The 25,185-nt window shown below is 42.9% G+C and overlaps 1 pseudogene; it reads left to right on the top strand.

Moving 5' to 3' along the window:
* The first annotated feature begins 6,649 nt into the window (after positions 1-6,649).
* LOC113075371 (serine/threonine-protein kinase pim-3-like) lies at positions 6,650-9,509 on the top strand (annotated as a pseudogene).
* Positions 9,510-25,185: the final 15,676 nt, after the last annotated feature.

The following is a 25,185-nucleotide window of genomic DNA, read 5'->3' as shown; positions in this document are numbered from 1 at the left end:
ACACTTGAGGCAAATGTTGTGGCCACCTTTTTTTCTTTTCTGCGGGCAAAGTACGGAGCAAATCGTACGATTAAATCGTTCGCATTGTCCATTGCCCTCAGGGTGGTAAGGACTTGTACGGGACTTCTGAACACCATATAATTGACACAGCCGCTGAAACAACTCTCCCTCGAATTGACGACCCTGATCTGTATGAATGCGCTGTGGAACTCCATAGGTATAAAACCACTGTTCCGTGAGAACCCGTGCTACAGTCGTGGCCTTTTGGTCCATGGTGGGATAAGCTTGAGCAAATTTGGAAAACACATCCGTTACAACCAACAGATTTTCTCTTCCATCATTAGACTTTTCCAATGTAGTGAAGTCAATGGCTAGAATTTCTAAAGGCCTAGTTGCAAGAAGACTACCCATAAATGTTCTTAATTTTGGCTGCACCGCTTTTGCCACTAAACATCGTTGACATTGTTGGCACCAGCGTTTGATGTCTTTGCGCATAAAGGGCCAATAACAACGTTGACGAACAAGTATGGTGGTCCTCGCCACCCCCTGGTGTCCATGATTATTATGTAAAGCAGTCAAAACTTCCTCACATAACAGCTGAGGTAACACCAACTGCATTACTTTTACTCTACCACCAGGGGCATGACTTTGTCGGTAAAGAACACCACCATGTTCCTGTATGTTAGTCCACTGACGCACAAGTTCTACCACCGCAGGGGACTCTTTGGCCCTTTCCAATGCTGTGGGGGGACTACCTCTCTTCCAATAAGATAGAAAGGCCCTTAGCACTGGATCTTCTGACTGGAGAAGCTGCAGATCAGCCCTAGTTCTTATTGGGGATGCATCTATAGCCTGAATATTAACTGGACTAGCAGAGAGAGTTGCCACAACACTTTTAATCTCCATAGGAAGAGAGATTCCCGGTGCTACCACGTCGATAGAGTCTGGAGCTGGGGATGCAGCCAAGCGGGATAATGCATCTGCATTTCTATTACACACACCTGGGCGGTACTCAATTTTAAAATCAAAAAGAGCCAGCTGTGCCACCCAGCGTTGTTCTACTGCCCCCAACTTGGCCGTCTGCAAATAACAAAGGGGGTTGTTATCAGTCAGAACAGTGAACCTTCCGCCTAGAAGGTAATCTCGAAATTTGTCTGTCACGGCCCACTTAAGGGCCAACAACTCAAGCTTCATGGCTGAATAATTGTTCATATTTCGTTCAGTTGGTCGCAACCCCCTACTAGCATAAGCTACTGGCCGCCGCTGTCCCTCCCCCTGCTCTTGGGACAAAACGGCACCCAGCCCGAGCCCACTCGCATCTACCTCAAGAACAAAAGGCTTACTGAAGTCTGCATAGGCCAAAACAGGTGCACTTATCAGCTTTTCTTTTAGTACCTCAAAAGACTTTTCACAGCCCCAGTGGTCCCGCAAAGAGGCATTAAACCCTGCTCGTTTCTTCCTTGGAGCTGGCTGTAATTTTGCTACCAACTTATGCAGAGGGGCTGCATATCTCGCAAACCCCTCTACAAAGCGCCTATAATATGATGCAAACCCAAGAAAAGAGCGCAATTCTGTGATGGTAGCTGGCACTTTCCAGTCCCTAACCGCACTGATTTTGTCTGGGTCGGTTGCAACTCCTGAAGCTGAAATAATGTGTCCCAAGAACTTCACCTCAGACTGAAAGAAATGGCACTTCCCCAAATTGAGCTTGAGGCCATGGGAGGTCAACCTACCCAACACGAGTTCCAGTCGTTCCAGATGTTGCTGGAACGTGGATGAAAATACCACCACATCATCAAGATACAAAAGAAGGGTATGGAAACGCTGATCTCCAAAGATCCTTTCCATTAGCCTCTGGAACGTTCCCGGTGCATTGCACAAACCAAATGGCATCCTCTGGAACTCAAAGAGACCAAATGGAGTGCAAAATGCTGTTTTTGCCCTGTCCTTTTCTGCCACAGATACCTGATTATAACCACTTGCCAAATCGAGAGTGGAAAAAAAACAAGCACCTGAAAGGGCATCCAAGGATTCCTCAATCCGAGGCAATGGAAAGGCATCTTTTCTAGTTTTCGCATTCAATTGCCTATAAATCAACGCATAAACGGATAGACCCATCCTTCTTTTGAACTACAACAATGGGTGAAGAATAGGGGCTACAGCTGGGTTTCACCACTCCCTGTTCCAACAACTCTTGAATGTGTGTCTTCACAACATCATACTGCGATGGTGGCAGTCTACGGTAGCGTTGCCGCACCGGCGTCTCATCCACTAATGGAATCTCATGTTCAATAAGGTCTGTACAACCCAACTCCCCTTCCCCACAACTAAAAGCTGCACTATGCTTTTGAAGTAAGGACTTAGCCTCTTGCTGCTCTACGTCTGTCAGGTTAGGCCAGATAGTGTCGGTGAGACCAGGAAGATAGGAGGTGCTGACCTCCATAGACTGAATAACAGTAACAGGGCCCTGACTACCATCTTCTTCCTGAAAACTAATGGACTTAACCGAACATAACTCTATCATATGCAATTGACCCAAGATGGTACGTGGTCTTATCCACCGATCCTCATTTCCCACATTGACTACCGGCACATCAACTGTGCCATCACCCATGGGGAGTAAAGAACTAGGAATGAGCAAGTCTGGTGGCAACTGCCCCCCTACTTGTCCTGGTTCTATAAATACAGAGGGAATCAAGGGGCACAGCCCCTGCCTGCATAAAGCTGGAATTAGCTTCATAGATCCAGCAGGCACAAGAATGGAAGAGCCTGGAGGGGTGGAGACCTGACCCAAGAAACCAGAATTTGACAGATCTTCAAAGCGTTGACACGCCAACAGAGCATGTTTCCAAATCGCAGGAACATCTGAAGAAGGAGAAGCAAACAAACCCCTGCTCCCTTGACAGAACATTTCTCGCAGACAGCAACGAAGCACATTCATTCCGATAAGCCCTGGAACAACGTTTTTTTTGTTTCTTGACCCAGAATCCGGTGGGTCATGAACGACCAATATGCCCATGGAGGGAAGCACCCTACCCAGGACTTCTATGTCCAGTTCTAAATAGCCTCGGTAAGGGATATCCAACCCATTAGCTGCTCTTAACTGCAGCCATCCACAGGAGCGTAGCTGGTCATGCCCCTGAACTTGGAAATGCGCTTTAAAAAAAGACTCTGTGATGGTAGATACCATAGACCCAGTGTCAACAAGACACGCGATAGGCACTCCTCCTATCTTAATGTCGGCCACCGGGCACTGCCCTATAAGTACGGAATGAGAAGATGGTATGGGGAGGAAAGAACCTGAGCCTGTTGAGGACCCGTCTAGTGCTTGGCTCCATACACTAGAGGGTGCTAGTTTCCCTGCAACCCAGCGGATTGAACATCAACTACATTAACTGCCCTCTGTCCGGAGTCACTCCGTACCTGCCGTCCCTGCCAACGGACTGTCAAACAGTCCCTTGCCATATGACCAGCCTGATCACACTTTAAGCAAATAGGCCGACCATCAGCTTCAAATCTGTAACGCCGGGGTGGATTATTTGGCCTGCTATTGGGATTGGAATTCACTGGTCCAGAGGACAAATGTTTTAGAATGGTGTCCAATTGAGTTTGCTGCCTACGCAAACAATCTTTAAGTTCAACCAATTCGTTTTTTGGTGTGGCAGCTACAGCCTGGGTCTCTGCTCCCCATTCCCCTACTGCCCCGGGACTAGCATCACAAGAGAAAGCCCTAGCACGCACTGGGCGGGCCCCCTCCCCATCGTCAACCCAACGGAATGACTCTCTACGCACATCCAAAAAACGCGAGCCCGGATTGAGGCGAATAAACTGTTTTAATTCCCTGCGCAACATTTTGTCTCGAACATTTTCCACAAACTGATCACGGAGAACAGAGTCAGGATTAGAAATAGCATTTGAATTTTTACGCTGACAAATTTCCATTAGGACCATTAATGAATGGGAAAATTCACGCAACGTTTCTCCCTCACGCTGGCGACATTGGAAAAACTTTTGTTGGGCCTCAATATAGGAGTGTACACAACCAAAAGTCTCTAATAATATTGAAAAAATTCTCTCAGGGTCAGCCCTGTCAGTAGCTGAACGAAGTTTAATCTCTAGTTTAGCCTCCCCCTCAAGAAGATCATATACAAAATATGCCTGTTCACTGGGGGACATATGTCTAGCCTGTAAGCATTTACGAACCTCTTCAACCCATTCCTCCACAGGAGGACATTCTGGACCTGGACTACCAGAAAATTTGGGATATTTACGTTCCCTTGGCACATAGACATACCTCATACCAGATGAACCTGGCACTGACCGACTCGGTTCTCCCTGATCTGGATCTACTGGGGGCACTACATTTCCCTGCCGAAGTCTTTCATTATCTGCTTGAAGTCGTTGAATCTGCTCCGTTAAGAGTCTAACCTGGTCTTCCATGACCTATGATATTTGGGTAAAATGAAAAAACAAAAAAGACAGTAAAATTTGAAACAAACCACTTATTGCTTACAACATCACCATCCCGGACCTTTCCTCAGCTACTGTTTTTCCTGTAAATCAACAACTTTAGTTAATCGCCACCAAAAAAAAAAAAAAATAAATAAAAAAAAATAAACATACACAAAAACAAAATTCACAGGTCTTACACCAGTCCCACTTTGACCCTGCCGACTACGCCAGATGTGACCCCTAGGGGCGTGCTCAGTCTCACAATTTGTATATCTAGAGTAGAAAACCCCAAACAGCACTCCCCTGCAAGCTATTTGAACAGGTTATCTCCAATGAAGGGATAAAAATGGGACTGATGTACTAAATTTTATTAAACACTAGACAATACAATGATTGGCAATCAGAGCAGACAGATGTTTCCCATAGGTAACAGTGAACAATTCTACAATAGATTAATCACAGTGAATAAAAGATCTCATAATAAATGAGTTACAAGATATAAAAATCTACAATGCCTAAACTACAGTGAATAAAGTCAGATATATAGGTACGGTTCACATACACTCCAACACTGCAAGAAACACTTCAAACAAAATTGGCCATACGTACATTAACACAGCATTTCACACTTCACACCAGTAAACATTGCAAGATGGACACGGTCCCTAGAGGAAATATTGCACAATGCCCATGGCCAAAGGTTGAATGATGACAATTGCCAAACAGACACACATATGAAAAAAATACAAAATGAAACACTATTATTAAACCCAGGAAAAACAGTAGCTAGTGGCCGACGAAGGCAATCCTCCTATAATCACAAACAAATATTTTATGATCACATTATAACATTTTAAAACATTAAGTCTAAAGAAAGGATTAAAAAAAAAAAAGAAAACTTACATTTCTTTTGACACCAGCCCAAATCAGTAAGAACTATATACTCTTTAACAATAAAGTTAAACGGCATGAATGATTAATGGACACTCTCCTCGATGTTACTCGTTACTTCAAACCCCATGTAGAATCACTACTCACTATTTTGCAATAGTCTGTAGACTCGTGACTACTGGCACCATTTACTGGTTACCATACACGCAGACACCAAGCCGAACTACAAGCAAACAAACAAACGAGCCGTGTTAAGCGGTTCTCATTAAGTTCAATATTAAATCGACATAACCTTCCAAGAAAACTCACATTCTCCTGTTTGCACAGACGATACACCAAGAGGCTCACTCTTCAACTCACACCGCATTAATGTTTTTCTGTTCATGTCTTGCAACACATTTAAAGGGACGCGTCACTTACGCCACCTGATCCAAATGATCAGCGCCAGTGATTAGGCCTTAAAGGTACACTTCCAGTCTCAATCCCCTACCCGCTACACTAATAAAAATAATAGTAATAATATTATATATATATATATATATATATATATATATATATATATATATATATATATATATATATATATATATATATATATATATTTCATTATGCTATTTCTCAAGTTTTTCTTTTATATATATATATATATATATATATATATATATATATATATATATATATATATATATATATATATTTCATTATGCTATTTCTCAAGTTTTTCTTTTACTTGAAAACGTGTAAAAATATTTATGCCGAAATCATATCATAACCATAGACATAACACGCGTCGCTATAGCAACTACAATTCGATTCACCTATGCACGCCTGACGTCGCATGCGCAAAAGCGCGAGCGCACACAATTTATCTTTTACATTGAATTTGTATATACTTTTTTATATTAACTTGTGAGATTTATTAATAAAGGCATAAATCAGTATATATCAGAGATGCTATAATGAGCTCTGGTTGAACTGAATTAGAGTTTATTAAGGTTTTCAATAGTTTTGTACTAACGCACGCGAATTGTAGTTGCTATAGCGACGCGTGTTATGATCTGATCGATATCTGCTGGTTGAGAGACGAGGCGACTTCAGAGACTTCTGGAGAACATTTTCTGTGCTGAGATTGTGATTTTCGACGGAGTTCAGAGAAGAGACTTTTATTTTAGGAGATCGGGGGATTTTTCTTTGAGTAGAGTTTTATTTTTGAAGGATTTCTGATTATTTCTGAGGAAAGACTTATTCTATTTTTCTCTTCTTATTTCAGATTTTTCTTTCTTTCTTTCTTTCTTTCTTTCTTTCTTTCTGTAATTAATTAATTGGTTAATTAATTACCTTTTTGTTGATTAATTTCTTGTTTTGATTGGAGTTTGGAGGAGTTTGTCAATGGCTCATTTGGGTGAAAGACGAGGTGAGTGTTTTAATTTAGTTTGTTTATTATTGGTATGTTATTATAGTATGATGTTGTTCATTGTGTTAATGAATTGATTTGAAGAAATGTGTGCAGGTTAACTCATTTAATCACACATTTCTACCAGCTCACTGATCACATGTATTTTATTCCTTGTGTATGAAAATCAGTGAAATATGTGTTTAATTCTTTGACACAATTATAACGCTGGAGAATTATAGAGATGCTCAAATGTAATTCAAAACAATTAAAATGTAAAGTAACCTAATTGGATGTGAGCAGTACCATTGGTGGTTGATTATTAATAAATGTTGCTAATAAAGGCTGTAAGTGTTTGATGTGTGTAATATTGCAGGCTCGGGCCGCTCCAGATCCAGGAGTGCTGCTGTCTCTCAGACGGATGATCAGGAGCTTGAGAGACGTGGCTCTGGTGACGGCGCTCAGGAACCGCTGCCAAACCCAAACCAGCCGCTGAGCCAAGAGCTGCCTGGATACATCGCACCTCTGCCTTCAGAGTTGGCCGTTTCTGTGTCCACAGATCAGCCTCACAGGAAGAGGAAGTGGCAGAGCGGCAGCCAGGAGGATGAGCATCCGTCTCCTTCATACAGAAGAGCTGCCAAACGCTCCCGCAGAGGTCAGATACACTCATATTAAACACCTGATTAAAGACTCACTCAATGATTAGTCACTGAAAATGTTCTTCAGCTGAATTACAGTAACGTTCTGTACCAGGTTTAGATGCTGCAGCATGTTTTCTGTTAAAGACGTTTCTTGTGATCTTGTGTGTTGCAGAAGCGTATGTGAAGGGCCCATTGCTGGGGCGAGGAGGATTCGGCTCTGTGTATGCTGGGACCCGCAGGTCTGATGGACTGCCAGTGAGACATTTTCTTACCTCCTGCAGTTAAACAGCTTTTAGAAATGTTGATGTCAGTAAATGTCCCTCGTGGGTGATAATTAGGCAGCGTGGTTTACTGTGCTTCATCTGTCTACAGGTTGCCATCAAGTACGTCTCTAAACGAGGAACACGGTGACTGAGAGTTGTGAGTTGAGAGTGAATCTGTTGCTCTGTTTGGTCTGATTCAGCGCTGGATATAACGGAGCGTTTGTCCTGCAGGAAGGTCAGGGTCGGCTGCCGCTGGAGGTGGCGTTGATGACCCTGGTCAATTCGGCTCCTGCCTGCCCCAACGTCCTGCAGCTGCTGGAGTGGTTTGACCGTCCCAGACGCTACACCATGATCCTGGAGCGCCCGCTTCCTTGCCAAGATCTGGAGAGTTTCTGTGAGGAGAACGGACGCCTGGAGGAGAGTCTGGCCAAGAAAGTGCTGCTGCAGCTGACCACGGCGCTGAAACACTGCGAGAGCCGTGGAGTCCTGCACCGGGACGTCAAACCAGAGAACCTGCTGATCTCCACAGACTCACATGACATCAAGCTGCTGGACTTCGGCTGTGGAGATCTGCTGAAAGACTCGGCCTACAAACACTTTGCAGGTTGGTTTGATCTCCCTGCATTGATCTGTGTTTGTTTGTGGACTTTTGATGATCGAGCGAAGGGAATCTGTTTGGACTGGGGCCTCTTCAGATGATGTTTGTGGTCTTGTTGGGTCTCTCAGGCACTCTTCAGTACGCCCCTCCTGAGTGGTTTCGGCATCACCGTTATCATGCGGGACCGGCTACGGTTTGGTCAGTGGGGGTGACAATCTACAACATCCTGTGCAGCTGTTTCCCCTTCAGAGGCGCATTGAGGGTCACCTCCAAAAGCAGACTGCTCTTTCCTAGAGAGCTGTCGACAGGCAAGAGACAGAAATCAGGTCCAGATCCAGGTGAAGCGTGTGGTTTTGTGTTCCTGAACACTGTGTTGTGTGTAACAGAGTGCCGTCAGCTGATTCGCTGGTGCCTCAGTGCAGCGGCATCAGATCGGCCCAGTTTAGACGACATTGAGCGCCACCCCTGGTTACACTGAGCAGGTGGCCAGTGACACACACTTATCTGACTCACAGCAGTCATGGCTGGATTGTCTTGTTAGGATCAGACTAGATAAATGCTTCTGATTGTTTGTATAGGGTGAGCAGGAGTGACACAGGAAGTGCAGAGAACAGCTTCCTGATCACCTACAGAAAGAGCAGAGGATCATGGACTAATGGCCGCCACACAATGAAGGGTTTTGATCCTCTGCTCCAGTCTGTGAGGGGCTCTGTGTGGATGCTGGAGGAGTCTGAACACACAGCAGCTGAAACCTCAGCCCGACGGGCCACAGATCAATATGTGTAGTTTCTCCACAAATACAGTCGAGAGAAGGGAGAAAAGTGTCAAGAAGCAGAACAGGATCAGAAAGAGTCTGGGGCAGAGTGTTAACTAGCATAATGTATTCATGGAAAAAAGTCCACTTGGTGTTAGACAGAATTTAAGTCACCAAAAAATTAAGTAGTAATTCAAGTAGTCCCCACAATGTTTACGAAACAGAAATGTTGAAATTTTACACATTCAAAAGCAATGAATATAATTAAATCAAATTGTGACAAAATGTTAAAGAATGACTTTGCTTTGGCTCATTTTAACAAAGTAACATAAACAAGCAGGAAGCTTACTCCATTAGGCCCTAGTCTCTGCTTTTTATTATTTTCATTTTTAGTTTAGTAACTTTAACTTCTGCAATGATTACAATGTGATTTGTGATTGTAACCTTTTTTTTTTGCACATAATACTTGCGTACATTCACTTTATTTGTTTAATCCAAATGCAAAATGAGGAGATATATAAACTACTGTATACCACAAATCAGTAAAAACATACAGAGATATAAATTCTTGCTCATATCACTCAGCCCTATACAGAACTGTACTGGAGTTTTTCATAAAGTGTACTGGATTTTTTATTTTGTTTCTTTTTAAAAATGTCATAAAAAAATAGCAAAACCCAACTAAACAGCCCCCCTCGACCGCCCGCCACACTGATGGTACTTAAAACTAATTTTCCAAGTTTGGCAGGTCGGCATTTGTACTCTTTTAGTTACAGTCTTGTAACTTGATTTTTCTGGATGTATTTAAATAGTTTTGTATATATATATATATATATATATATATATATATATATATATATATATATATATATATATTGTTATTATTCAGCTACCATCAGAGCTGCTCAGACATTCTTCTAGATGTTGTCTATAAAGAAGGAGAAGGAGGCTTTCTCACTCTGTCACTAGTGTGCAGAAAGTTTTATGGCATCAGTTTTCAAAGAAGAGCTCACTTTACCTGGCTGGACATTATGTATATTTACAATTTTATTAACTGAACAAGTTTTTTAAAGATATTTAGAAAGTTTATTGCATTAATTCAGATATTTTATTTATTTATTTTCGTAGGAATCGTTGACTGGAAGTCTGTCGGTCCAGATGTGAGGTGTGACGGCTGTAGATTAAGATTTTGCTGGCTTCTGTTCTATAGACTGCTACTTCCGCATAAATGAATGAATGAATGAGTGGATTATTTCTTTATTTATTTTATTTGACTTGAATTGGCAACTGAAACTGAAAGTTAAATGTTTCAGTGGATAAAGCAGTGTCTGTTTGCTAAATTGGTTAATGTCACTTAACAGAGGGTAACTATTTATTTAATCTGACTCCATTTTAGTATGACTTTGAATTTAGGTTGAAATGCAAATTGGTTGTATGCCTTTTTAATTAGTATTCTTCTGACATTTGATTATTCTAGTTAACTCTTCACTTTTATATTAACTCGTTCATTCGGGTGCTCATGTTGCTAACAAGGATTCAACTTAATCTACAAGATTCAATAATCACAGAGTAAAACAGAATAGAATCAAAATGTAACAATTTATTAACAGTCAGGTAGATATGTATTTTGCCAATTACATATCCAATTGAAACACATCAAATCATATCAATACAAAACATCAAGTTCTCAAAGATGAATCTAAAAGTAAAATATGCATACCTGACCTTAGAAAATACATAGTATGAAGTGAAGAGACACACAACACACTACGGGCTTTCTGGCTACAGAAATCGCCCTGATCCTTTTGCTGCAATCCTTTAAATACCTCAGACCAAGACAAACATCCCCCGAGATGGAGAGAGGAACTGACCATTGGAATTTGCATTAACTCAGGTCCCAAGCCTGGGTGGTTTTACAACTCAATAGGAACAGGGGGTAATTTACATGGAGGACCCTAGGAAAGGGAACTCCCATCACAGTAATCAATATATCTCTTAACTCTTAGGATCTGTATTATCTTCATGAGTGTTAGTTCACTTGCGTTGACATTTTCATGTAATTATTTTGAGCAGACTGAGTAGAAGGAAGCATGGGTGAAGGGATTTAAAATGAAACAAATGGCCAGAAGGGGAGGAGGTCTCCTGCTCCTCCACTCTTTGGGGTGTCTCAAAGATGCCCGTGTATGTTTGTATTGTCTGTTTCACAGGAGATCAAAGTATCTCAGGTTCTTTCACCTTACAGTTCCTCCGTTTGACCCCCAATGGGTCACATTCAGATGAATACAATGGGGTCACTGTTAGATGATTGTTTATCTTCGAGATGTTATCTCAAAATTGTCTTTGTAATGTTAGCAGCTTTAGAAACCTTCTGAGGGCTGTATTAATCTGCAGAACACTCAGTCTCAGCATGTGTGTGTCGCTTGAGTTCTCACATATTGCATTATTGACTAGATAAAGGTACAGTGAATTCTTGCTGACATGTGAGGAGAGCATTTTCATTAAGTCAATTATGAAATCACCCTGTGGCCACATGGCAATTCTATTCTCCTCTACATGGTTTAACTGCAGCTATATGGAAAATAGCAGAGTGTACCACTCAGGAGACAAACAAATTCTACATTGATAGACACACATGGAACTTGAAATTGCAATGGAATTCCAGTATTGAAGTTATTCCAGTTATTTACACAAGGCACATGGTCTAGAATGAATGTAGCATCTACAACCTTAAACCTAAGTGTTTACACGCTTACAGTAAAGCAGTCGTGCTTTTTAAAGAATAAACTCAACTAAGCTATGTGTACATTTAGTAGCACAAACAACTATAATGTGTGTTCTACGCGCACAATGTTTAGCACAATTATAAATTTGAAAATGCAAGCAGGATTATTGAAATTTGGATGTTTCCATATTAAACTCATTGCTATTAAACTGCTTACCCACTAACAAGTGAAGTCATTAGCTGAAGGCCTTGCATTAACAATGCAGTCAACTCACTAAGAGTGTTACCTGAGGTAGACTTGTTACATGTAAACCCCTTATCTTTGCCTTTAGAAAGTGATATCCTACGTTTCAGAAAATAAGGTGGAGGTCTACCCCTTCCCAGTGACCAGCATTTTTCCTCTGTATGGCCTATTTTCTGACAGGAAGAACAAAACCTGCTATCTTTGCCACAGGGTTGTTTGCTGTGTTCTCCTGAAGTTTGAAGATTTTCATGTCTCTCTAATGCTTTCTTTACACCATGCGCTCTGGTCCACGACTCTCCGCTATTATGGTGCTGCATCTCCTTAAGAACTGAAATCGGAACACTATCTTGAGCAGTGGCACAGGCTTCCTCTGAACTAAAAGTTCTAGATTCATCACAGCAAGTCACCTCCTCCAAGAAGTGGTCATGCTTTTCAGTCCCATTGCTTTTAGAATAATTCCCTTCTGTCATCCACTGTGCAGATGCAATAGTTTGGGGCTTTGATTTCCATCGGTTTTCTATCCTTGAACCCCAATCTACAATCGCTCTGAATGTGTTTTCGGCTGAATCTGCTTCGTTTAACAATGCATTTTAGACTGGAGTGCCAGCATTTTTCTTTATGAGTTGTATCAATGGTTCCTGATCACGGCTTGCATTTTCTAGACCGGAATATTCTTTGTATGTCATCCACAGACGTTCAGCGTATGTTTCAAATGGTTCATTGCTTCCCAGTTTAATTTGTAGTATCCTGCTCCAATCTGCGCTTGTTGGACCCCTTATATCTAGCAATGCCCGTTTTAATTTAGTCAGTTTCATTATTGTTTCGCTTGATTATGTCTCCAGATTTCATTTGAGGGATTAATTTAGATCGGAGTTCTTCAGGAATGGTTAAGAGTGTGATTTGCCATACATCCCTAGTTTCCAATTTATACACTGTGGCTTGTAGCATCAGTGTTTCCGTAGGGTTGGAATGGCCCTCTTCTGGGCATCATTCCCACGATCTGTTTGTGTGTTGTACACTCTTCGCATGTTAATGGGCGGCTAATCGTGGTTATTTCATCGTTTGTATTTGTTATGGTTTTGAGTACAGTAGTGTTGTCACGATACCAAAATTATTGTTTCGATACTGATACCTAGTCAAGAATTGCGAATTCGATACTTTTTCGATACTTTTCCTGAAAAGGGAAAATACACTCTCAAATATCATTGCTGTGCTTTATTTTAAAACCGGGACAACATTCTAATCATATAACACACTAATAAATGAACATATGAACAGCAGATATATTAAACATTTGAACAAAATATGAAATGTCAAAATATAACAAATAAATTAGAGCAATGACATTCAGGGTAAAGAAATAATAAATTTAGCAGCATTATCTCAGTTATCATAAGAAACATAAGAGTAATAAATTTATCTTGATTCTGAACTTTGAAAAAAAAATATGAACATCGATTATATTAAACAATGTTTCTGAACTCAGAAGATTAAATGACAAAAGATAAATAATATCAATTTAAGCAATGGCATTCAAGTAAAAAAAAAAAGAAAAAAAAAAAAAAGGAAATGTACAATTAGCAGCAATATCTGAGATACTGTAACTTATTCTGTCAGTTGTGCAACCTTTTCTTTCAGAGGAGCCAGTGAGGTTTATTGAGCGTCATCTTTTTCTACCAGTCGTGGACCGGCGGCCACATCATTTGTGCTTGCACATGCAGATGCGCGGGTCCGGTTTTTTCCAACCCGCGGGTCCCGCTTTTATGAAATTATTTGGCCCAACGCAGCCCACAAATAAAGTACAATTTCTTTACCCACCCCGACCCGCGCATCGGGGACATCACGGAAGATACGTTGCTACTAGACTCATATTTCTCGTTTTCTCGTTCCCTCCACAGCAGCGCGCGAGCGCGGCGCTATTAGCAGCGCATGCGCAGCTCGTAAACAGCAGTGATGTGACGGAGCATGTTATTTGTTGAATGTAGTGAACGAATCCGCCCTTCACTGAACGAGATCGCTAGATATTCTCATTCGTGAATGAGTTGAATGAACTAGTGATGGGAAGTTCGATTCTTTTCCGCGAACCGGTTCTTTCGGACGGTTCGATTCAATAAACCGGTTGAAAAAAACGATTCATCGGTTCTTTCACGCTCGACGTAATGACGTCATTAGCAATGACGTAATGGCGTCACGTCTATCAAACATTCAAATAAATAAAGTCAGTAATCATAACTTTAGTCAGTTAAAACCTCATAATCATGAAAAGTTTACATTTGAGTTTTGCAACAACACCTAAATACAGTAACAGCAATAATGTGCATATGAGGATTTAAGTCTTATACAGTAAATAAATTAGGTGTCATCAGCCCAGAAACCATGACCAACTTACTAAACATAATCCATTGCGATGTATTTGTTATTAAATGAACTTACGTTTCGCCAGATTGCCCTTCATCCAAGCCCTCGAAATACCCGCGCTCATAACATTACTAGTACAGAATCAGAATCAATCACCAAAAGAATCCCTTCGGTTCAGAGACATGCTGTGAGTCAGTTGGCTTCACGCATGCGCAGTATCATCAGTTCATCGGTTCTCAATTCGGACGCGTCCGACAGAAACGATTCTCGGTTGAGTGTACTGATGATCCGAAAACCGATGCAACCGGTTCTTGACTCGAGAACGAGAATCGCTCTAACCCGCACGTGCTGCAGTTCAGTCACAGTGTCATCAGCTGCTCTACTCGTGTTCATGTTCTGTTTACTACAAACTCAATTTGTGAATGTCATCATTAACTATAAATACAGTACAGATATCTCATAAATCATCCCTTATTCCTATTAAACATAAGAGTCTTTAGAGCAGTGGTTCCCAAAGTAGGGGTCGCGACCCCACGGTGGGTCACGAGATGATTTCGATATAGGCTTTATATATTTTTGTTTCAATTAATTTAACTCTTTCGCATCGCACGTACGATCACACCGGTGTGGTCAGTCTAGGCTAGTCCCTGGAGTGTAACTGTTACGACCACACCGGTCAGTGCATGACGTGAAATTCAAATGTGCTCTCGCGAGTTGGCTGGCGCTGAGCCAGAGACAAGTGCGCTCAGAGCTGTCATCACAACTTTTCAGTGTTTTCAACCACATAATGTTTATTTTAGGTTTCAGACATATAAGTACTAGAAAAAACAATACATTTAGAGTTTGTAAAATACACACTGATGTCAAAGGAAGAGGCAATAATAATCTTTTTCATTATAATTAGACACATTTTATTCATATCACATACACATTGTGTAAGTAACTTTAAAGTTTACTCCATTATTCTCCCAGTTCACCAGCCACTTACTTTTATGTATTTCGGGAGAAGTGGATGAATTCACGTGTTGTAAATCCAACAGATCTGATTCTCTGAACTGCGTCTGCGGCACAAACTAAGATGGCGGCGCCCATCGCGCATACAGCTCAACTATCGCGATCGTTATAAAGGTGTTTAAACAACAAAACACTTCCACTTGCATATATTTGACAATCGGAATATCAGCTATTTCATGCCATATCTAACAAATTTGTTAATATTTTGAATAAAAAAGGAAAAATGACAAAAGCAGATCATTCATTCAGCTCTGTTGTTGCTGCGGTATGTCACGTGACAAGCAATGACGCGTCACCATGGAAAGCATAAAGTGACACATCTAGCGGATTAGCATGAGTGTGTGTGTGTGTGTGTGTGTGTGAGCACGCGTGTGAGCAGCTCAGACTTACTCGACTGGTTCCTGATGGCAGAATAATGAACGAGTTCAACCCAACATAGCTGCACAGTTACTTTCCGAGAGAGAACAGGTGGATATCGAGCAGCTCATGCAGACTTGTAACACTGATTTTGCATGCAGAACAATAAAATATAACTTCGTGTGCTTTGAGACTGGGCATAAAATCGATTTGCTGTACATTTCACGCGACGAGAGGTGTTATTTTTTTTTGGGGGGGGGGGGGGGGTCGCGGGGCAGCAGCGCATTTATCATGGGGTCGCGGGCTAAAAAGTTTGGGAACCCCTGCTTTAGAGTCTTAATTATTGTCCAACTTCCCTGAAAACCCATTTGGCCTATACATTATATACAATATACAGATTGGAAACATTAATCTAAAAAAATAATAATAAAAAAAATCAAAATAAAATATAGTTATTTTATCACACTTTCCGATGTTTAACAAAATACTTACAAAATTACACGCATGCGCAATATCATCAGTTCATCGGTTCTCAATTCGGACGCGTCCGACAGAAACGATTCTCGGTTGAGTGTACTGGTGATCCGAAAACCGATGCAACCGGTTCTTGACTCGAGAACGAGAATCAGCTCATCGGTTCTCAAATCGGACGCGTCCGACAGAAACGATTCTCGGTTGAGTGTACTGGTGATCCGAAAACCGAAGCAACCGGTTCTTGACTCGAGAACGAGAACTGCTCCAGCAGTGGGTGTGTTTGTTCATTATCTGGCTCGGCTCGGTGTTCATCTTCAGTTCGGTCTTCACAGCATTTCATTCAGTGTACTGTTTGAGTCAATGAATTACTCCGGGATATTGGTTTATACTCTGGAATAACCTACCTAACATTGTTCGGGAGGCAGACACACTCTTGCAGTTTAAATCTAGATTAAAGACCCATCTCTTTAACCTGGCTTACACATAACATACTAATATGCTGTTTTAATTTTTAGGCTGCATTAATTAAGTAAACCGGAACCGGAAACACTTCCCATAACACCCGATACTTGCTACATCATTAGAAGAATGACATCTAGTCTGTTTCTCTCTTATTCTGAGGTCACCGTGGCCACCAGATCGAGTTTGTATCCAGATCAGAGGGTCACTGCAGTCGCCCGGATCCAGTACGTATCCAGACCAGATGGTGGATCAGCACCTAGAAAGGACCTCTGCATCCCTGAAAGACAGCGGAGACCAGGACAACTAGAGCCCCAGATACAGATCCCCTGTAAAGACCTGGTCTCAGAGGACCACCAAGACAAGACCACAGGAATGATTCTTCTGCACAATCTGACTTTTCTGCAACCTGGATTTGAACTTTGAACTGGAGCTGGTTTCGTCTGGTCAGAGGAGAACTGGCCCCCCAACTGAGCCTGGTTTCTCCCAAGGTTTTTTTCTTCATTCTGTCACCGATGGAGTTTCGGTTCCTTGCCGCTGTCGCCTCTGGCTTGCTTAGTTGGGAACGCTTCATTTACAGCGATATCGTTGATTTGATTGCAAATAAATGCACAGACACTATTTAACTGAACAGAGATGACATCACTGAATTCAATGATGAACTGCCTTTAACTATCATTTTGCATTATTGACACACTGTTTTCCTAATGAATGTTGTTCAGTTGCTTTGACGCAATGTATTTTGTTTAAAGCGCTATATAAATAAAGGTGACTTGACTTGACTTTATTAGAGGCCAGGCCTACATAGCACAAGGAAGCGCTCCATTTTTTTTAATAAAATTCTATAATGACATTACAAAAAGTGAGACGTTATTTCACTGCATGAGTTATTCATGTTTAAGAAGTTAGATTATGAAGAATGATTTGTTGATCCTGTCTTCCCTACATTCGTTCTGAAAGATATTTTTAAATTATTTCATTTTTCAATTAAGTGGTAGGAACAAAATCGACCCTTGCAAGAAGTGGTGGGGACATGTCACACCCATCCTACCCGCAAATTACGCCTATGTTTTGTATGCATAGTAATTAAGTACATAATGCATGCTGAATGACATGTTTGTCATGAGAGTGACTATGTAAAGAAGCTGTGGTAGTTGCTGCCTGCTTTCCTGTGATTTAAAATCTATTTTTAAATCTACTTAAAACTATTAAAACTACATTGAAAAACAAAAAATAATTTTAACCAAACTAATTTTATTTATTGGTGTCCAGATTTTTTCAGACCCCTTTAGTGCCGCACAAGCGGGAGGTCTTGCTTTCCCAGAGCGCACACACCTCTCTCTGCATCTGCTCTGTTCAGCAAGAGTGTAAAAGCAGATCTTTCAGTTAAAACAGATATTATGTTGCTTCTCATGGTTGTAGCTAAGCCATTTTTAGGGTAGCTATAACTAAAATGACTACTCTGTCCCCCTAAAATTTTGTTTCTTAAACAATAAATAAATTCTTATAATATCTGCATCTGTGCACTTCTTTGTCATACATGCAGTTTACAAAATATCATGGGGGATGCAATAATCGGTTCTTCATCTAAGTTTTCCCTACATTCACACCTCATCAAACCACAGCTGTTTCCTTCAGTGAAAATGATGCACATATGAACGATTACTTTATAATGCTTACTTCATATATATCAGCGATTTTCAATTGAAAATGTAGCTTTCAATATAATACATATTCTAGTGAATGTAACAAATAGGTTTGCATACTTGAGCTAAGGAAAGAGGGCTGTACTAGAAATGCAAAAATTGTTGTGTTTGTATAAACAGGTTGTGTGTGTGAGATCATGAAGATTTGTATGAGGAGCCGTACAAGCCATAATTCATTCTGGCACTCTCACACACATACATTCTCCATTCACATACATATATTCTTGCTTTCACACACTTACATTCTTCTTACACATGCATACATTTCTACTCTTACACCCACTTACATTCTCCTTTCATATGCATATATTCTTGCTTTCACACACACATACATTCTCCTTACAAATACATATATTTCTGCTCTCACACACATACATTCTCCTTTCACATACATATACACACATACATATATAGAATGTATGTATGTAAGAGAAGAATGTATGTATGTGCGAGAGAGAGTATAGTGGAAACGGAAGGCGTTTAGTTGAAACGGAAGGCGTGTAGTGGAAACGGAAGGCAGGTTAGGTGCGATCAGACTCACAGTGACAGGTCTTGATCAGGATGGCTGAGGTAGATGAGGCAGCCGCAGAAGTATTTCAGCAAGCTATATCTGGGTTTTAAAAAATACATAAATAAATATTATCATCGTGAGAAGGTTGCGTGGCCTCGTCATTTGAGCGAGTTGTGATTGAGGACGCGAGCTTAGCCTCAGTCATGTTGCCAGATAGACATATTATAAGCGTCCAAGGATTTTTTTTATTTTTTTTTTTTATTTAGGAAGTGAATTAAGTGGGAGGCAGCAAGTTAGGGACAGCCATATTTTTATATTATTTAAATAACCCAAGACTCATTGCGGTTTATTTATTTTTAGATTTTTATTTACTTATTTATTCAATTGCACAGCTCTGCGTGCAGCAATAACTCAGTGTTAGACTAGTGTTCTATAAGCGCCACCTGCTGTCAGAGATTGAATTAGCATTTTCATCGGAATCAGAAAGCGCTTTATTGCCAAGTGTTTACACACAGAAGAAATTTCGTCAGGAGCTTCCAGTACAGAATGTACAAACATAGTGCAGACACACACACACATATAATTAAGGAAAAAAAAACTAATAATATATAGTAATAATAAAATATTAATTCAGCCCATCTGATGTTTTTGTTTTGTGCACTTGCTTCATGTTGCATATAGTGTTTGTTTGTTTGCTCAAGGTTAGTTTAGCCAGTAACAGAGCAAAATAAACATTAAATAAATGTAAAAACGAAAAAAAGAGAGAAAAAGAATAATAACTAAATAAATTGGCAATGAGGATGAGAATCGGCTCATTTGATAGTAAAATAAATAAAATCCTGATCAGTGCATCCTTAACTGGAATAGTTAGGCCTGGAAAAGAATGGTTTATTTTAGTTTTGTCTTTGAACTATTGTACCTATTTGTGCAAAATGGTTATTATTTATTACAATACAATGTTACAGTCAACAATTAAATAAGTCTTATTGATTGATTGATTGATTATGGCAAGTCCTGTGAAAAATTTTCCAGGGCAAGTTAATAAATTTTTTACCACTGGCCAAACCGGACCAGTAGAAAACGTATTTAGCATTAAGCCCTGTTAATACAATCAAAATCAGTGTCTTGACACTTGTACACAGATCTGTAAAACACATAGGTTGCATAATCATATGCTCAAGTTAAAAACTTAAAATATGTACTTGAAAAGAAAAAAGGATGACTTTGAATAGCATAACTGTAAAATTGTGAGGAAGAGCTGATCAGGTCTTGCACATGTATTTCCTGGTCTGAAAATGACTTCCTGCTTAAACAGGAAGTAATGGATACCAAAAAAGATAGAAGTAAATGTATGTGTAAGGAGAATGTATGTGTGTGAGAAAGAGTAGAAATGTATGTATGTGAAAGGAAAATGTATGTGTGTGAAAGTAGAAATATATGTATGTGAAAGGAGAATGTATGTGCCTGAGAGAGAGTAGAAATGTATGATTGTGTAAGGAGAATGTAAGTGTGTGAAAGCAAGAATATATGTATGTGTAAGGAGAATGTAAGTGTGTGAAAGCAAGAATATATGTATGTGTAAGGAGAATGTATGTGTGTGAAAGCAAGAATATATGTATGTGAATGGAGAATGTATGTGTCAGACACAGACGAGGACACAGAGGATTCAGTGATAAGGTAGTTTAATGTGAATCAGAGGTTTCAGACACAGGTGAATCTTGACACGTGGATAGAACGGTGACAACACAACTTCCCTTATGGTGAACGGTGATCCAGATGGTGCTCAGATGAAGACGATGGGGACAGGAAGACTGACGAGGATGAAGAGGGTACAAGAGTTCAGGTAGGTTTAATAATGGCGTTCAGGCAAGTGAGGAGATCGGTGCAAGACCAGACGATGAGTGATGGTGACTGATGGCTTTATATGTGGTTCTGGTGATGATGCACAGGAGTTCAGAATTCGGGTGATTGGGGACGAGTGGGTGTGGCGTAAGTGTCCGATTCCGGGAGTGTAGAAGGTGTGGCTGTGACAGTACCCCCTCCTCCACGGGCGGCTCCTGACGGCTGGGATCTTGTGCGACGACGGGGTCTACCTCGGCCACGGGGAGCGGGGTGGTCTGGATGGTCTTGATGAAAGTCAGTGAGAAGGCTGGGGTCCAGGATGTCGTTACGATTAACCCAGCAACGCTCCTCCGGGCCGTAGTTTTCCCAGTCCACAAGGTACTCCAGTTGAGGACCCCGTCGTCGAGAGTCGAGGATAGCTCTCACCCGGAAGATGTCGTTGTCGTCTTCGATGGCCGGAGGAGGAGGTACGGCATCATCACCAGGTTCTGTGGATGGAGGAGACAAAGGTTCAGTGAAGGGTTTGAGGAGTGAGACATGGAATGAAGGTGAGATACGGTACTGTGCAGGGAGTTGGAGTCTATAGGTCACTTCGTTCAGTTGCCGTTCAATAGTGAATGGTCCAATGTATCGGGGACTCAGCTTACGGCAGGGCAGTCGGAGGCGGATGTCCCTCGTCGAGAGCCAGACTTGTTGTCCAGGTTGGTATTGCGGCGTGGGTCCTCGACGAGCGTCCGCTTGCTCCTTATGCCTCCGCACTGCCCGCTGGAGATGCACGTGAGCCGAGTCCCAGACCCTCTCGCTCTGTCGGAACCAGTGATCTACCGCTGGGACCTGCGAGGGCTCACCTGACCATGGGAAGAGCGGAGGTTGGTATCCAAGGACACATTGGAAGGGGGTGAGCCCGGTGGTAGATTGCTGGAGGGAGTTCTGAGCGTATTCGGCCCAGGGTAGGTACTGGCTCCAACAGTCCTGGTTACGGTGGCAGTAAATCCTCAGGAACCTCCCCAGCTCCTGAATCTTATGCTCCGTCTGGCCGTTGGTCTGAGGATGGTATCCCGAGGAGAGACTGACGGACACCCCTAGAAGACGGAAGAAAGCTGACCAGACTCTAGAGATGAATTGGGGGCCTCTGTCGGAGACGATATCTTCTGGGATGCCAAAGTGACGGAAGAAGTTGTGGAATAGTGCCTCTGCCGCTTCGAACGCAGTGGGGAGTCCTTTGAGAGGGATGAGTTTACATGATTTTGAAAACCTGTCGACCACTACCAGTACACAGGTGTAGCCTTGAGAGAGAGGGAGGTCAGTCATGAAATCAATACCGATATGGGTCCATGGACGTTCAGGAATGGGCAGAGGCACCAGTTTACCTTCCGGGAGTCTTCTAGGGGTGTCTGCTATGGCGCAGACGGAGCATCCTTTGAGGTAGCGGACCGTATCCAGAGCCATCGATGGCCACCAGTAACGCTGTTGTAGGAGCGAGAGGGTCCGCCTCCTGCCTGGGTGTCCAGAGCCCGGAATGGTGTGAGCTAAGTCCAGGAGGGTAATCCGATGTTGAGGGGGGACGAATAGTTTCCCTTCTGGACTTCCCGGCGGAGCAGGGTGTTGAAGGTTTTCCTGTGCAATCAGATGATCAATACTCCACTGGATAGGACTAACTATCATGGCTGGAGGGAGGATTGGTTCTGGAGATTCGGGTTCGGGATCTGCTTGATGAAGACGGGAGAGGGCGTCGGCTCTATTGTTCTGGGAGCCAGGGCGATAGGTGACCTTGAAGTTGAATCTCGTGAAGAACAAGGCCCATCTAGCTTGGCGATGATTCAGTCTTTTGGCTTCACGGAGGTATTCCAGGTTCCGGTGGTCGGTTACCACCTCGAAAGGGAACTGGGCTCCCTCCAGCCAGTGACGCCATTCTTCCAGAGCCAGCTTAATGGCCAGTAGTTCATGGTTACCGATGTCATAATTCTGCTCCGCCGGGGATAGCTTCTTCGAGAAGAAGGCACATGGATGGAGTCGTGGTGGATTCCCCTGCCGCTGGGAGAGGACTGCTCCGACCCCGGTGGATGAGGCGTCCACTTCCATGATGAACTGGTGGCTGGGATCAGGGTGGATGAGGATTGGAGCGGTCTTGAAGGCTTGTTTGAGCAGGTGGAAAGCTTCAGTTGCCTCGGGGTTCCAGGACAGAGACTTGGGCCGGTTTCGGAGGAGAGAAGTTAGAGGGGAGCTGAGTAAACTGTAGTCCTTGATGAATCTTCGATAAAAGTTGGCAAAGCCCAGGAAGCGTTGAAGTTCTTTTATGGAGCCGGGTTGAGGCCAGTGTGTGATGGCGTCCACCTTCCCCTGGTCCATCTTCACGCCACATGGGTCGATGATGTAACCTAGGAACTGGACTGAGGGCGTATGGAACTCACATTTTTCGGATTTGAGGTAAAGGTGGTGTTCCCGGAGTTTTCGGAGTACGAGGATGACATGATGGATATGTTCTTGCTTGGATGTGGAGTAGATGAGGATGTCGTCGATGTAGACAATTACGAACTTGTTAAGGTAATCTCTGAAGACTTCATTCATGTAGTTTTGGAAGACGGATGGACTGTTGGATAACCCATACGGCATGACCCGCTATTCATAGTGCCCGGAAGGAGTGATGAAAGCGGTCTTCCATTCGTCCCCCTTCCGGATGCGGATTAGGTTGTAGGCGCTCCTCAAGTCCAGTTTCGTGAAGATCCTGGCTCCGCGTAGTTGTTCCAACGCCGCTGGGACCAGGGGAAGAGGATAACTGAATTTGACGGTTTGTGAATTGAGGTGGCGATAATCGATGCACGGCCTCAAGCCTCCGTCCTTCTTGGCCACGAAGAAGAAGCTGGAAGCGGCAGGGGAAGTAGATGGTCGGATGAACTCCTGAGCGAGGGCTTCCTGTATATACTCCTCCATGGCCTTCTGCTCCGGGATGGACAGGGGATAGATTCGTCCTTTAGGAAGGGTTGCTCCAGGCAGGAGGTCAATGGCGCAGTCCCATGGCCTATGAGGTGGTAGCTTCGTTGCCAACCGCTTACTGAACACATCCTGGAACGCCCAATATTCAGGAGGGATGATATGATCCATCTTCGTGTCGGGGCTCTCCACTGATGTGGACTGGACCGGTAGGGAAGACTTCCTTAAGGGAGGACTGACCTTGGGGATTTTAGCTGGAGGAGTGATGCAGGTATGATGGCAGGACATTCCCCATTTCAGGATCTCGCCAGTGGGCCAATGGATGTGAGGTTGGTGGAGGTTAAGCCAGGGGCGTCCCAGGATGATGTCTGCTGTGGATTCCTCCAGCACCATGAACGTGATGTCTTCTTCGTGTAGGAGTCCCACGCGGAGGATGATCGTGGGGGAGAAATAGTGGACACGACCCTTGCCCAGCGGCTTTCCCTGTATGGTGGTTACTTTGAGTTCGACAGGGCTTCGGTGATGTTTGGCGTTGAGACGAGTTAAGGTTTGCCGGTTGATGAAGTTCCCCGCCGAACCGGAGTCGATGAGGGCTTGTACAGAAACAGAAGAGCAAAGGTGTCTTAGAGTAACCCAGGTCTTAGTTAGATGAGCAGTTTGAGGAGGTATATGGATGGTACTCACCGCTGGGCGTGGAGGTCGAACTGGACAGGATGGTAAGAGGTGTCCATCTCCCCCACAATAGAGACATAGCCCGGCGTTGATCCTCCGCTGACGTTCCGATGCGGACAGATGGTGAGAGTCCACTTGCATGGGTTCAGGTGCTGGAGGAGCGACAGATGGTATAGCGGGCGGAGGAAGTACAGCGGGAGTGAGCGGATGACAGGCAGTGAGTCTCTGGGCAACTCGAATGGATTTCTGAATGAGATTCTCTAGTCCTAGTGAGTCTTCGTACACAACTATCAAACTTTGTATCTTGTCATTCAATCCGTGGCGATATGCTGTAATTAAGGCAGTTTCATTCCAGCCGCTTATGTAAGCGAGAGTACGGAAGCGTATGGCATAATCACTCACAGATTCATCTCTCTGTTGGTGAATGGTAAATAATTGGTCATGGACAGACAATGCAGAAGTTTGATGGCCAAAGACGGATTTTAACTGGGAACAGAAGTTAGTGACGGATCCAAGGGCAGGGGAGTTCGAGTCCCAGAGAGATTCAGCCCATTGGAGGGCCTTACCTGAGAGTAGGTTGATGATGAAGGCTACTCGACTGCGTTCGGAGGTGAATAAATGAGAGTTGGATTCCATATAGAGGGAACATTGTAGCAGGAACCCGCTGCAATCCTCCGCCGTGCCGCTGTATGTCGCTGGTTTGGCCATGGGACTCGCAGGGGCAACTGAAGAAGTGACCGGAGTTGTAGCGGTGTTTGAGTTGTTGACAGCCGGTGAAGAAGGGGGAGTTTGTTGCATCAGTGAGGACCGTACAGCGTGAACCAGTTGCGTGAAGGGATCCGCGGTGCGGTCCTCGCCTGTGTCCGAAGAGCTCTGCATGCGGTCTGGTCTTCTGTCAGACAC

Source organism: Carassius auratus, unplaced genomic scaffold (assembly GCF_003368295.1).
Source record: "Carassius auratus strain Wakin unplaced genomic scaffold, ASM336829v1 scaf_tig00016918, whole genome shotgun sequence".
Taxonomy (NCBI): Eukaryota; Metazoa; Chordata; class Actinopteri; order Cypriniformes; family Cyprinidae; genus Carassius; species Carassius auratus.
The sequence above is the reverse complement of the archived record's forward strand: the minus strand, read 5'-3'. Positions and strand labels throughout refer to the sequence as shown.